Here is a 12,541-nt window from a genome sequence, read left to right as displayed (position 1 = left end):
GATTAAACCCACCAGGTTACCCTCTAATGTCCCTTCTGTCCTTCTGATTAAACCCACTAAGTTACCCTCTAATGTCCCTTCTGTCCTTCTGAGTAAACCCACCAAGTTACCCTCTAATGTCCCTTCTGTCCATCTGATTAAACCCACCAGGTTACCCTCTAATGTCCCTTCTGTCCTTCTGATTAAACCCACCAAGTTACCCTCTAATGTCCCTTCTGTCCATCTGATTAAACCCACCAAGTTACCCTCTAATGTCCCTTCTGTCCTTCTGATGAAACCCACCAAGTTACCCTCTAATGTCCCTTCTGTCCATCTGATTAAACCCACCAGGTTACCCTCTAATGTCCCTTCTGTCCTTCTGATTAAACCCACCAAGTTACCCTCTAATGTCCCTTCTGTCCATCTGATTAAACCCACCAGGTTACCCTCTAATGTCCCTTCTCTCCATCTGATTAAACCCACCAGGTTACCCTCTAATGTCCCTCTTTGTCCATCTGATTAAACCCACCAGGTTACCCTCTAATGTCCCTCTTTGTCCATCTGATTAAACCCACCAGGTTACCTTCTAATGTCCATCTTTGTCCATCTGATTAAACCCACCAGGTTACCCTCTAATGTCCCTCTTTGTCCATCTGATTAAACCCACCAGGTTACCCTCTAATGTCCCTTCTGTCCATCTGATTAAACCCACCAAGTTACCCTTGAATGTCCCTTCTGTCCATCTGATTAAACCCACCAGGTTACCCTCTAATGTCCCTTCTGTCCTTCTGATTAAACCCACCAGGTTACCCTCTAATGTGCCTTCTGTCCTTCTGATTAAACCCACCAGGTTACCCTCTAATGTCCCTCTTTGTCCATCTGATTAAACCCACCAGGTTACTCTCTATAATGTCCCTTCTGTCCATCTGATTTAACCCACCAAGTTACCCTCTAATGTCCCTTCTGTCCATCTGATTAAACCCACCAAGTTACCCTCTAATGTCCCTTCTATCCTTCTGATTAAACCCACCAGGTTACCTAATGTTTCTTCCCACTTCCCAGCCTCCTCTGCTATGTGGTGATTATTGACCCTGGTTTCCCAGCCATGTCCTGTTATAGTCTGTTAACTAGGCAGCAGTATGAGGGATAGAGGGCCGAATGTAGGAGGGGGAGGCGGGAGGGCTGTAACAGACCACAGTAATGGCCACATATTCTGTGGACTAGTTATTATATTATAACGTTATCTTTTACAAGCGCGGAGTCTGTAACTACCACTGAACCAGCTCAGTGCTGCTGGATCAATTCCTAATATAACAGTCAGCATGTTTGAGTTATGCTCCCCTGAGTTGAGAAAAAGTGCAAAAACAATCTGTTCTCATCCTAGCTACATTGGTGTGTGTGTGTGTGTGTGTGTGTGTGTGTGTGTGTGTGTGTGTGTGTGTGTGTGTGTGTGTGTGTGTGTGTGTGTGTGTGTGTGTGTGTGTGTTTGTGTGTGTGTGTGTGTGTGTGTGTGTGTTTAGTTATTATCAGAATGTTTTATTATTGAAACTTCATTTAACTAGGCAAGTCAGCTAAGAACAAATCTTTATTTACAATGACGGCCGACCAAAAGGCAAAAGGCCTCCTGTGGGGATGGGGGCTGAGATTAAAAATGTAAAAAGAGAGACACCACAACACTACATAAAGAGAGACCTAAGACAACAACATAGCAAGGTAGCAACACATGACAACACAGCATGGTAGCAACACAACATGGTAGCAACACAACATGGCAGCAGCACAACATGGTAGCAGCACAAAACATGGTACAAACATTATTGGGCACAGACAACAGCAGAAAGGGCAAGAAGGTGAAGACAACAATACATCACCCAAAGCAGCCACAACTGTCAGTAAGAGTGTCCATGATTGAGTCTTTGAATGAAGAGACTGAGATAAAACCGGGCACTGAAGGTGAGCCTTGGTAAAGATTACCACTCCTCCACCTTTGGAAGATCTGTCTTGCCGAAAAAGGTTATAACCAGAAAAGGTTAACATCAGTATTCAAAACACTCTTCCTTAACCACGTCTCAGTGATGACCAACACATCTGGATTGGAGCTGTGAACCCACACTTTCAATTCATCAATTTTAGGTAATAAGCTTCTAGTGTTAACGTGCAGAAAACACAGGCTTTTACGAGAGTAGAAATCAGTGAAGCAGATATCAGAGCCAGGATATCAAAGTCAGGATTGGGGCCAGCAGCAGTAGCTGGGCCAGGATGTACATGCACATTTCCAGATATGTCTGTGTCTATGAGTGCATGTGAATGTATGTGCATTCTTGTGTGTGTGTGTGTGTGTGTGTATGTGTGTGTATGTGTGTGTGTGTGTGTGTGTGTGTGTGTGTGTGTGTGTGTGTGTGTGTGTGTGTGTGTGTGTCTACTGACACAGTCCATGAATCCCCAGCAGGCCTCTGGAGGGAGCGATCAGAAATAATGGGTGATGACTGACTGACTGAGCCCAACAAGCAAACAGTAATTACTGCACTGCCTCCTCTTTAAACTGAGCCCCACCAACACCGTTAGTACAGCTAGCTCCGTTAGCATCATTAGCCTCCACTCATGTGAAGGGAGACCGAGGAGACAGTGTTTTAAGACGAGTGGAGAGGTAAACAGCTGCAGTCCCTGAAGTAGCTCCACTTCCCCCTGACAAACACAGCTGCTAATTAATGTGAAACTCTGATTGCCTGAGAGGAAAACAAAACCAAAACAAGATTTAAGGCTGGCAGTATGTTTGTTCACAATTAGCTCTCTCAATCTTCGTGCATTATGGAGATAAGGTTTCATTTTATAGCCAGGATTTGTTAATTTTTTAAAAATGTATTATTTTATCCCCTTTTCTCCCCAATTGTGGTATCCAATTGTTAGTAATTACTATCTTGTCTCATCGCTACGAGTAAGGGCTCGGGAGAGACGAAGGTCGAAAGCCATGCGTCCTCCGAAACCAAGTCGCACTGCTTCTTAACACAGTGTGCATCCAACCCGGAAGCCAGCCGCACCAATGTGTCGGAGGAAACACCATGCACCTGGCGACCTTGGTTAGCGTGCGCTGCGCCCGGCCCGCCACAGGAGTAACTAGTGTGCGATGAGACAAGGATTTCCCTACCGGCCAAACCCTCACGACCCTAGGCCAATTGTGCATGGACCTACCAGGCGCGGCCGGCTGCGACAGAGCGCGAACCCAGAGTCTCTGGTGGCACAGCTAGTGCTGAGATGCAGTGCCCTGGACCACTGCGCCACCCGGGAGGCCTATAGCCAGGAATTTGGCAGCGCTTCATGTGAACTCAGTACAGTACTACTTCAAATATTTGCAATCAAAACTCTGCCAAAGAAAGTGAACTGGAGTTGGGTGAAACAATGTTTTTCCTGAAATGTAACCTACGTTTACTCAAACACAAACATGTCTGATATGATTTACCTTGTATACATACCGCACAATAGAAAGGCATTAAGACACAGACAGACAAGCAGTCAGGTAGTCAGGCATTCAGGCAGGCAGACAGTCAAGCAGTCAGGCAGTCAGACAGACAGACAGTGGGGCCCTCCACTGGGGCCCTAGACCCCAGGCCCCACCATCTCCCAGTATTCCTTTCTCTCTGTCTCTCTGTCTGAGTGAGTGATCCGTGCTGACAACAGCCTGACCTGGGGTCTCAGAGCTGCATGTGACTGGGGTCTCAGAGCTGCATGTGACTGGGGTCTCAGAGCTGCATGTGACTAGGGTCTCAGAGCTGCATGTGACTGGGGTCTCAGAGCTGCATGTGACTGGGGTCTCAGAGCTGCATGTGACTGGGGTCTCAGAGCTGCATGTGACTAGGGTCTCAGAGCTGCATGTGACTGGGGTCTCAGAGCTGCATGTGACTAGGGTCTCAGAGCTGCATGTGACTGGGGTCTCAGAGCTGCATGTGACTAGGGTCTCAGAGCTGCATGTGACTGGGGTCTCAGAGCTGCATGTGACTAGGGTCTCAGAGCTGCATGTGACTAGGGTCTCAGAGCTGCATGTGACTAGGGTCTCAGAGCTGCATGTGACTAGGGTCTCAGAGCTGCATGTGACTAGGGTCTCAGAGCTGCATGTGACTGGGGTCTCAGAGCTGCATGTGACTAGGGTCTCAGAGCTGCATGTGACTGGGGTCTCAGAGCTGCATGTGACTAGGGTCTCAGAGCTGCATGTGACTGGGGTCTCAGAGCTGCATGTGACTAGGGTCTCAGAGCTGCATGTGACTAGGGTCTCAGAGCTGCATGTGACTGGGGTCTCAGAGCTGCATGTGACTGGGGTCTCAGAGCTGCATGTGACTAGGGTCTCAGAGCTGCATGTGACTAGGGTCTCAGAGCTGCATGTGACTGGGGTCTCAGAGCTGCATGTGACTGGGGTCTCAGAGCTGCATGTGACTAGGGTCTCAGAGCTGCATGTGACTGGGGTCTCAGAGCTGCATGTGACTGGGGTCTCAGAGCTGCTTGTGACTGGGGTCTCAGAGCTGCATGTGACTAGGGTCTCAGAGCTGCATGTGACTGGGGTCTCAGATCTGCATGTGACTAGGGTCTCAGAGCTGCATGTGACTGGTGTCTCAGAGCTGCATGTGACTAGGGTCTCAGAGCTGCATGTGACTGGGGTCTCAGAGCTGCATGTGACTAGGGTCTCAGAGCTGCATGTGACTGGGGTCTCAGAGCTGCATGTGACTGGGGTCTCAGAGCTGCATGTGACTGGGGTCTCAGAGCTGCATGTGACTGGGGTCTCAGAGCTGCATGTGACTGGGGTCTCAGAGCTGCATGTGACTGGGGTCTCAGAGCTGCATGTGACTAGGGTCTCAGAGCTGCATGTGACTAGGGTCTCAGAGCTGCATGTGACTGGGGTCTCAGAGCTGCATGTGACTAGGGTCTCAGAGCTGCATGTGACTGGGGTCTCAGAGCTGCATGTGACTGGGGTCTCAGAGCTGCATGTGACTGGGGTCTCAGAGCTGCATGTGACTAGGGTCTCAGAGCTGCATGTGACTGGGGTCTCAGAGCTGCTTGTGACTGGGGTCTCAGAGCTGCATGTGACTGGGGTCTCAGAGCTGCTTGTGACTGGGGTCTCAGAGCTGCATGTGACTGGGGTCTCAGAGCTGCATGTGACTGGGGTCTCAGAGCTGCATGTGACTGGGGTCTCAGAGCTGCATGTGACTGGGGTCTCAGAGCTGCATGTGACTAGGGTCTCAGAGATGCATGTGACTGGGGTCTCAGAGCTGCTTGTGACTGGGGTCTCAGAGCTGCATGTGACTGGGGTCTCAGAGATGCATGTGACTGGGGTCTCAGAGATGCATGTGACTGGGGTCTCAGAGCTGCATGTGACTGGGGTCTCAGAGCTGCATGTGACTAGGGTCTCAGAGCTGCATGTCAGAAGCCTCTTCTTTTTCCCCTTATTTTTTTGTTGTCTGTTCTCTATTTCTTTTAAGTGCCTTGTGAGTGTCTCCCTTCTGAGTTGAAGTTTGTGAGTGTTAAAGTAGTGGTGTTAAACTAGTGTCTGGAGGGCTTGTGGCTAATGAATGCTGTAATTATCTTCTCCTAGTGACAGGTCTCTAGAAAAAGACAAGCGAACATCTGGCATCTATAAGAGCCACAATGACACTCTGGTATGAATCGCCTGTACTGAGCTAGTGAGACTTCAACTATGTGGGCTCATTAATTACACGAAGACAATGTTGATGACATGTGTAATGTAAATATGCATTTAAATGTAAGTGAGATTTGTAAATATGTGGGTAGAGCGGTAGACTAATTACAGCAGGCACATTACAGAGACAGGGATGGCAAATGTTTATATCTATGGTTAATTGGCTAGACTGGAGATGAGGAATAGGAATAGTCTCACACCACACGCTTGTTCATACTGGACTTATCAGTCTTGAAGGGTTGACTTTGGCTTAAAAGGGCAATCAGCAGTTTAAACAATGACACATTTTATTTCTGTCCCGTTTCGCTAAAAAGCTGAGGGATGGGGCTGGAGAAATGTAATCAAATGCATATACAGAGCTATGGATGCAAGGACTGACCATCCATGATATCAAAATTATAGTTTAAACCATGTTTTGAGGCTATACAGTATTTGTTTACATTTACATATTTATTTTTTTACAAACATTGAGGTAAAACAAGCTATATTTTGGGTTCTGATGGGGTACGATAGTTAAACTAAGCTCACGAGGCATTAATACATTATATTTACAAGAATCAATGGGTACATTTCATACATTTATAAGTCAAAAAATGGATGTATCAACTGCAGATTGCCCCTTTAAGGCCTCAATCCACTGAAGAACTTGTGGAAATAAAACACTGAAAAAACTGTAGCCATCAAGGGCAATAACAGTGTGATAGCATTGCTACTGTACTCTCAAATTCACCTCATCTCGGCAGCAATAGCCATTATTAAGAATGAAATTCTGTAACACTCCCTCTGCTACAGTGCATGTGAAGTGTGCGAACCCTCTCTGAAAGGTCACAGAACACTACCGGCTCTCCACTGTGAAGTCATGATATTCTGTCCTCTATAGTTTGGGAGAGTACCTGTATGGGATGAATATCATTAAAAACGCTGTTTATTGAATATAACATAGATGTTTTTTAAATATTTTTTATAATATAGATGTTATCAAGTCTTAAATATTCAAAATGTCAAAATGATCCAGCTAGCCCAGGATATGGAACAGGATATGGAACATGATGTGGAACAGGATGTGGAACAGGTGATGTTAAGACTCTTAACTGTGAGTGTCACCTGAAGAAGTATAGAATTCTATTGTTTTCACTGAGCCTCATCCCTGCAGTCAGATAAGCATCAGTGGATGCAGTCTGACTCGAGGTGACAGGGTGGGCTCTGTTTGACTCTTATGGAGAATATCTATTTTAAAAAGCTAAACGAATTACATAGCTCAGTCTATACAGAACCAAATGAGAGCATTCTGTGGACTGGGTGGTTCTGGACATTCACAGACACACACCCTAGGTCATCTGGAGACTGGTAAGAGATCTTGTTACATACACCCCTCTCCAGCTACGCCCTCCTTCTCCTCAATCTGTTTAGATGTTCTCTGTTCTCCTCTGAAACCAGATGATCAAAGCATAGCCACCTAACCTCGCGATGGTCCACAGCTGGCAGCTCCCATTAAGCCTTCTGCATTCTTCCTCCCGAAGAAAAAGAAGAGTGTGAATAGCTTTCCCCAAAAAGGCAAATCTGCACGTTTGAACTCCACATGTCTAGAGAAGTTGAAGAAGTATCGACCGAAACACAATGAACACACAGTTTTACACAACAGAGAAACACAATGAACACACAGTTTTACACAACAGAGAAACACAATGAACACACAGTTTTACACAACAGAGAAACACAATGAACACACAGTTTTACACAACAGAGAAACACAATGAACACACAGTTTTACACAACAGAGGCAGAGAGAGAAAGACACAGGAGGCATAACCAAACCTCTCTCCCAGGATGTCCTATGGAGGATTGAGAGCGACACTGATATAGAATACACAGCGTTCCTCCATCCCTCCCCAGAACATTCTGCCAGGGTCAGTCAGATGTATTCTGCAGGGTTACGGTGCGGTAGCCACCACTCTGAGGAAGGGGATGGATAACAAGGTTACTGAGGCAGTAGTAATTACACCTGAGACTCACCTCTCCTTTAATTGAGTTCATCAAGTCACTCGTTAGACACAGTTAACCGCAGCCTCTCATGGTAGGTGAGGCTTACATGCTGATCAGCTGGCGTGATTTGGACCCAGAGTTTTGTAGCATTTTCAGCCCTGTCAGTCAGTAGTAGGCTATGTTGAGCTGCATAAGACATATTGAAAGCATATTTATTTATCCAGGTTGTCGCTGTAAAATTAAGAATGTAATTGTTCATGTGGTACATTGTCAAGGCAAGCCAATACAGTACAAACATGCTTAGTCACCGAGCCATACTAAAGCACCCTGAGTAATGGAAAAAGCATCTCCAATATCCTCCTCCACAGTCTTTGATCCTGATTTGGCCCCTTTACCTCCACCCTCCTCTTGTTGCGCCAGTGTGACTGGGTTTGAATGGTGGGGCGACGGAGGGGAACGAATGGCGTTGGATCTGACGCTAATCCACAATGCACTGCTCTGCTGTGAACTGTGAACTGTTCCCCTCACACCAAATCAGATCACTGCACCGGGCTGTGTGACAGTGGTGGCTCTACATTACTGCCACACGCCCCATAGAGTGAGATTGAAATAGAGAGAGAGAGAGATGGAAAGAGTGAGAGAGAGAGATGGAAAGAGAGAGAGAGAGATGGAAAGAGAGAGAGAGAGAGAGCGAGAGATGGAAAGAGAGAGAGAGAGAGAGAGAGAGAGATGGAAAAAGAGAAAGCGAGAGAGATGGAAAGAGGGAGTAAGAGAGAGAGAGATGGAAAGAGAGAGAAGGAAAGAGGGAGTGAGAAAGAGACCGTAGAGCCAATAGAACCCTGTGTGGTTCGTATTAGATAATAGCAGGAGATGTTCCAGTAGTCATACCCAGTCTCCAAGACATTCTCTGTTTTTTACACGGTTTAATAGGGCTCACAAGTCACAGTAGTCCTATAGCTTCTCACTACAAAGTCATGTCAGCTGACAGTGATATCATCATGGGTTTATGTGTTCAGAGGGGTGAAAACTAGGTCATGGTATGACATGGCATCTTCCTCTCACAACTTGACACGTTTTATAATCTAGTGACAGAACATCCTTCCAGCCTCATGTAGAATGCTGTAGAACACTGTACATGAATACAACAATGGCTTGTTGGCTCTGAAGAACGTCCACAGAAAATGCTGTTTGATCTTGATTCTGTAAGCTTGAGGTGGAGGTTTTGTGTCCTAACTCTCCCCTCCCTCCACTCTTAGAGGGCGGCAGGTAGCCTAGCAGTTAGCACGTTTGGCCAGTAACAGAAAGGTTGCTGTTTGACTACCCGAGTCGACAAGGTGAAAAATCTCTCGATGTGCCCTTGAGCAAGGCACTTAACCCTAATATGCTCCAGGGGTGGTGTATTACTGTGGCTGACCCTGTAAAACAACACATTTTACTGCACCTGTCCAGTGTGAACGACAATAGAAGAGCTTTTTGTGTTTTAGCTATACACTGTGAACAGCCGATCGCAGCAGCATAACCTGTATTACTGTGCTCACCCAGCTGCACTGGCACTCAGGTTGCTACAGTAATGTTGTAGATAATGACCTGGACTCCAGTAAGAATCCCTCCACCAACTACACCTCTGACAAACCTAATGGGCCAAACGCAGCTTGATATCCCTCCACAAAAAAACACACACAACACCCCCTCATGATAATAACACAGTGGGAAATACCTCAGCAAACAGGCCTAACATCTCATTTTTTAACCACACTTGACAAGATCTGAGGAAGTCATAATGATCTTCCCTCTCTTGTGTAACACTGGAGCGATACTACAAGGTCTGGACTGACTGTATAGCTTAATGATGGATGTACTGTACACTCACCCAACATGGATACTACAAGGTCTGGACTGACTGTATAGCTTAATGATGGATGTACTGTACACTCACCCAACATGGATACTACAAGGTCTGGACTGACTGTATAGCTTAATGATGGATGTACTGTACACTCACCCAACATGGATACTACAAGGTCTGGACTGACTGTATAGCTTAATGATGGATGTACTGTACACTCACCCAACATGGATACTACAAGGTCTGGACTGACTGTATAGCTTAATGATGGATGTACTGTACACTCACCCAACATGGATACTACAAGGTCTGGACTGACTGTATAGCTTAATGATGGATGTACTGTACACTCACCCAACATGGATACTACAAGGTCTGGACTGACTGTATAGCTTAATGATGGATGTACTGTACACTCACCCAACATGGATACTACAAGGTCTGGACTGACTGTATAGCTTAATGATGGATGTACTGTACACTCACCCAACATGGATACTACAAGGTCTGGACTGACTGTATAGCTTAATGATGGATGTACTGTACACTCACCCAACATGGATACTACAAGGTCTGGACTGACTGTATAGCTTAATGATGGATGTACTGTACACTCACCCAACATGGATACTACAAGGTCTGGACTGACTGTATAGCTTAATGATGGATGTACTGTACACTCACCCAACATGGATACTACAAGGTCTGGAATGACTGTATAGCTTAATGATGGATGTACTGTACACTCACCCAACATGGATACTACAAGGTCTGGACTGACTGTATAGCTTAATGATGGATGTACTGTACACTCACCCAACATGGCTTTTTGCTCTTTTAGTCTTGTTATTAATTGTCATATTTGTTTCAGTTACACCCAAATGCATTCCCCTGGATTTGAAGGGCCCTTTTTAAAGGATTTGAAGGGCCCTTTTTAAAGGATTTGAAGGGCCCTTTTTAAAGGATTTGAAGGCCCTTTTTAAAGGATTTGAAGGGCCCTTTTTAAAGGATTTGAAGGGCCCTTTTTAAAGGATTTGAAGGGCCCTTTTTAAAGGGATACTTTCCCACTAACCCAAAGTCAGACGAACTCATGGATGCCATGTCTCTGGGTGAAGGAAGAGGAAGGCAGCATATCGTTAGCTTAGTGCATATCGTTAGCTTACTGTTAATTTTAATTGTTTATTTCACTTTTGTATATTATCTACCTCACTTGCTTTGGCAATGTTAACACATGTTTCCAATGCCAATAAAGCCCCTTGAATTGAATTGAATTGAATTGAGAGAGATGGAAAGACAGAGGGAGAGATAAAGAGAGAGAGATGGAAAGACAGGGGGAGAGAGAGAGAGAGAGAGATGGAAAGACAGGGGGAGAGAGAGATAGAGATGGAAAGACAGAGGGAGAGAGAGAGAGAGAGAGAGAGAGAGAGAGATGGAAAGACTGGAGAGATAGAGAGAGAGAGATGGAAAGACAGCGAGAGAGAGGGAGAGAGAGAGAGAGATGGAAAGACAGAGAGAGAGAGGGGGAGAGAGAGAGAGAGATGGAAAGACAGAGGGAGAGATAGAGAGAGAGATGGAAAGACAGAGGGAGAGATAGAGAGAGACGGAAAGACAGAGGGAGAGATAGAGAGGGAGAGAGAGAGAGAGAGATGGAAAGACAGAGGGAGAGAGATGGAAAGACAGAGGGAGAGATAGAGAGAGACGGAAAGACAGAGGGAGAGAGAGAGAGAGATGGAAAGACTGGAGCGATAGAGAGAGAGAGATGGAAAGACAGAGAGAGAGAGGGAGAGAGAGAGAGAGAGATGGAAAGATAGAGAGAGAGAGGGAGAGAGAGAGAGAGAGAGAGAGATGGAAAGACAGAGAGAGAGATAGAGAGAGACGGCAAGACAGAGGGAGAGATAGAGAGGGAGAGAGAGAGAGAGAGAGATGGAAAGACAGAGGGAGAGAGATGGAAAGAGAGAGAGAGAGAGAGAGAGAGATGGAAAGAGAGAGAGAGAGCGAGATGGAAAGACAGAGGGAGAGAGAGAGAGAGAGAGAGAGAGAGATGGAAAGACTGGAGAGATAGAGAGAGAGAGATGGAAAGACTGGAGAGATAGAGAGAGCGAGATGGAAAGACAGAGAGAGAGAGAGATGGAAAGAGAGAGAGAGAGAGAGAGAGAGAGAGAGAGAGAGAGAGAGAGAGAGAGAGAGATGGAAAGACAGAGAGAGAGAGAGAGAGAGAGAGAGAGATGGAAAGACAGAGAGAGAGAGATAGAGAGAGAGAGAGAGAGAGAGAGATGGAAAGACAGAGAAAGAGATGGAAAGATAGAGAGAGAGAGAGCGAGAGAGAGAGAGAGAGAGATGGAAAGACCGAGAGAGAGAGATGGAAAGACAGAGACAGAGAGAGAGAGAGAGAGAGAGAGATGGAAAGACAGAGAGAGAGAGAGAGAGAGAGAGAGAGAGAGTGAGAGAGAGATGGAAAGACAGACAGAGATAGAGAGAGAGAGATAGAGATGGAAAGACAGAGGAATTGACTCAACCCTTCACTAATAATGATAAGAACTAGTTTCCCTCACAGCCATAATGACACCACATCATAAATAGCTACCGACAGCAGTAGCTGAAGAATGCTGCAATATGTTGTTGGTTTAGTGGTCAAAGGTGACTGACTGCGTAGCCGTGTTGGTTCTACACTACATATACAACACAATGTGGACACCCCTTCAAATTAGTGGATTTGGCTATTTCAGCCACACTCGTTTCTGACAGGTGTATAAAATCGAGCACACCGCCATGCAATCTCCATAGACAAACATTGGCAGTAGAATGGCCTTACTGACTTACAATGTGACTTACAATTTCCAACAAGTCAGTTCGTCACATTTTTGCCCTGCTAGAACTTCCCCGGTCAACTGTATGCCGCAAAATGGTAGGCCACACAAGCTCACAGAAGTGGTAGGCCACACAAGCTCACAGAAGTGGTAGGCCACACAAGCTCACAGAACTGGTAGGCCACACAAGCTCACAGAACTGGACCGCCGAGTGCTGAAGCACCTAGCGCTTAAAAATCGTCT

The 12,541-nt window shown here is 46.1% G+C and overlaps 1 protein-coding gene across 2 annotated transcripts in view; it reads left to right on the top strand.

The window, feature by feature from the left end:
• Positions 1-12,541, top strand: part of slc8a1b (solute carrier family 8 member 1b) — a 237,664-nt gene that overhangs the window by 173,509 nt on the left and 51,614 nt on the right. The gene's annotated exons all lie outside the window — the stretch shown is intronic.

This window comes from Oncorhynchus mykiss, chromosome 1 (assembly GCF_013265735.2).
Source record: "Oncorhynchus mykiss isolate Arlee chromosome 1, USDA_OmykA_1.1, whole genome shotgun sequence".
Classification (NCBI taxonomy): domain Eukaryota; kingdom Metazoa; phylum Chordata; class Actinopteri; order Salmoniformes; family Salmonidae; genus Oncorhynchus; species Oncorhynchus mykiss.
The sequence above is the reverse complement of the archived record's forward strand: the minus strand, read 5'-3'. Positions and strand labels throughout refer to the sequence as shown.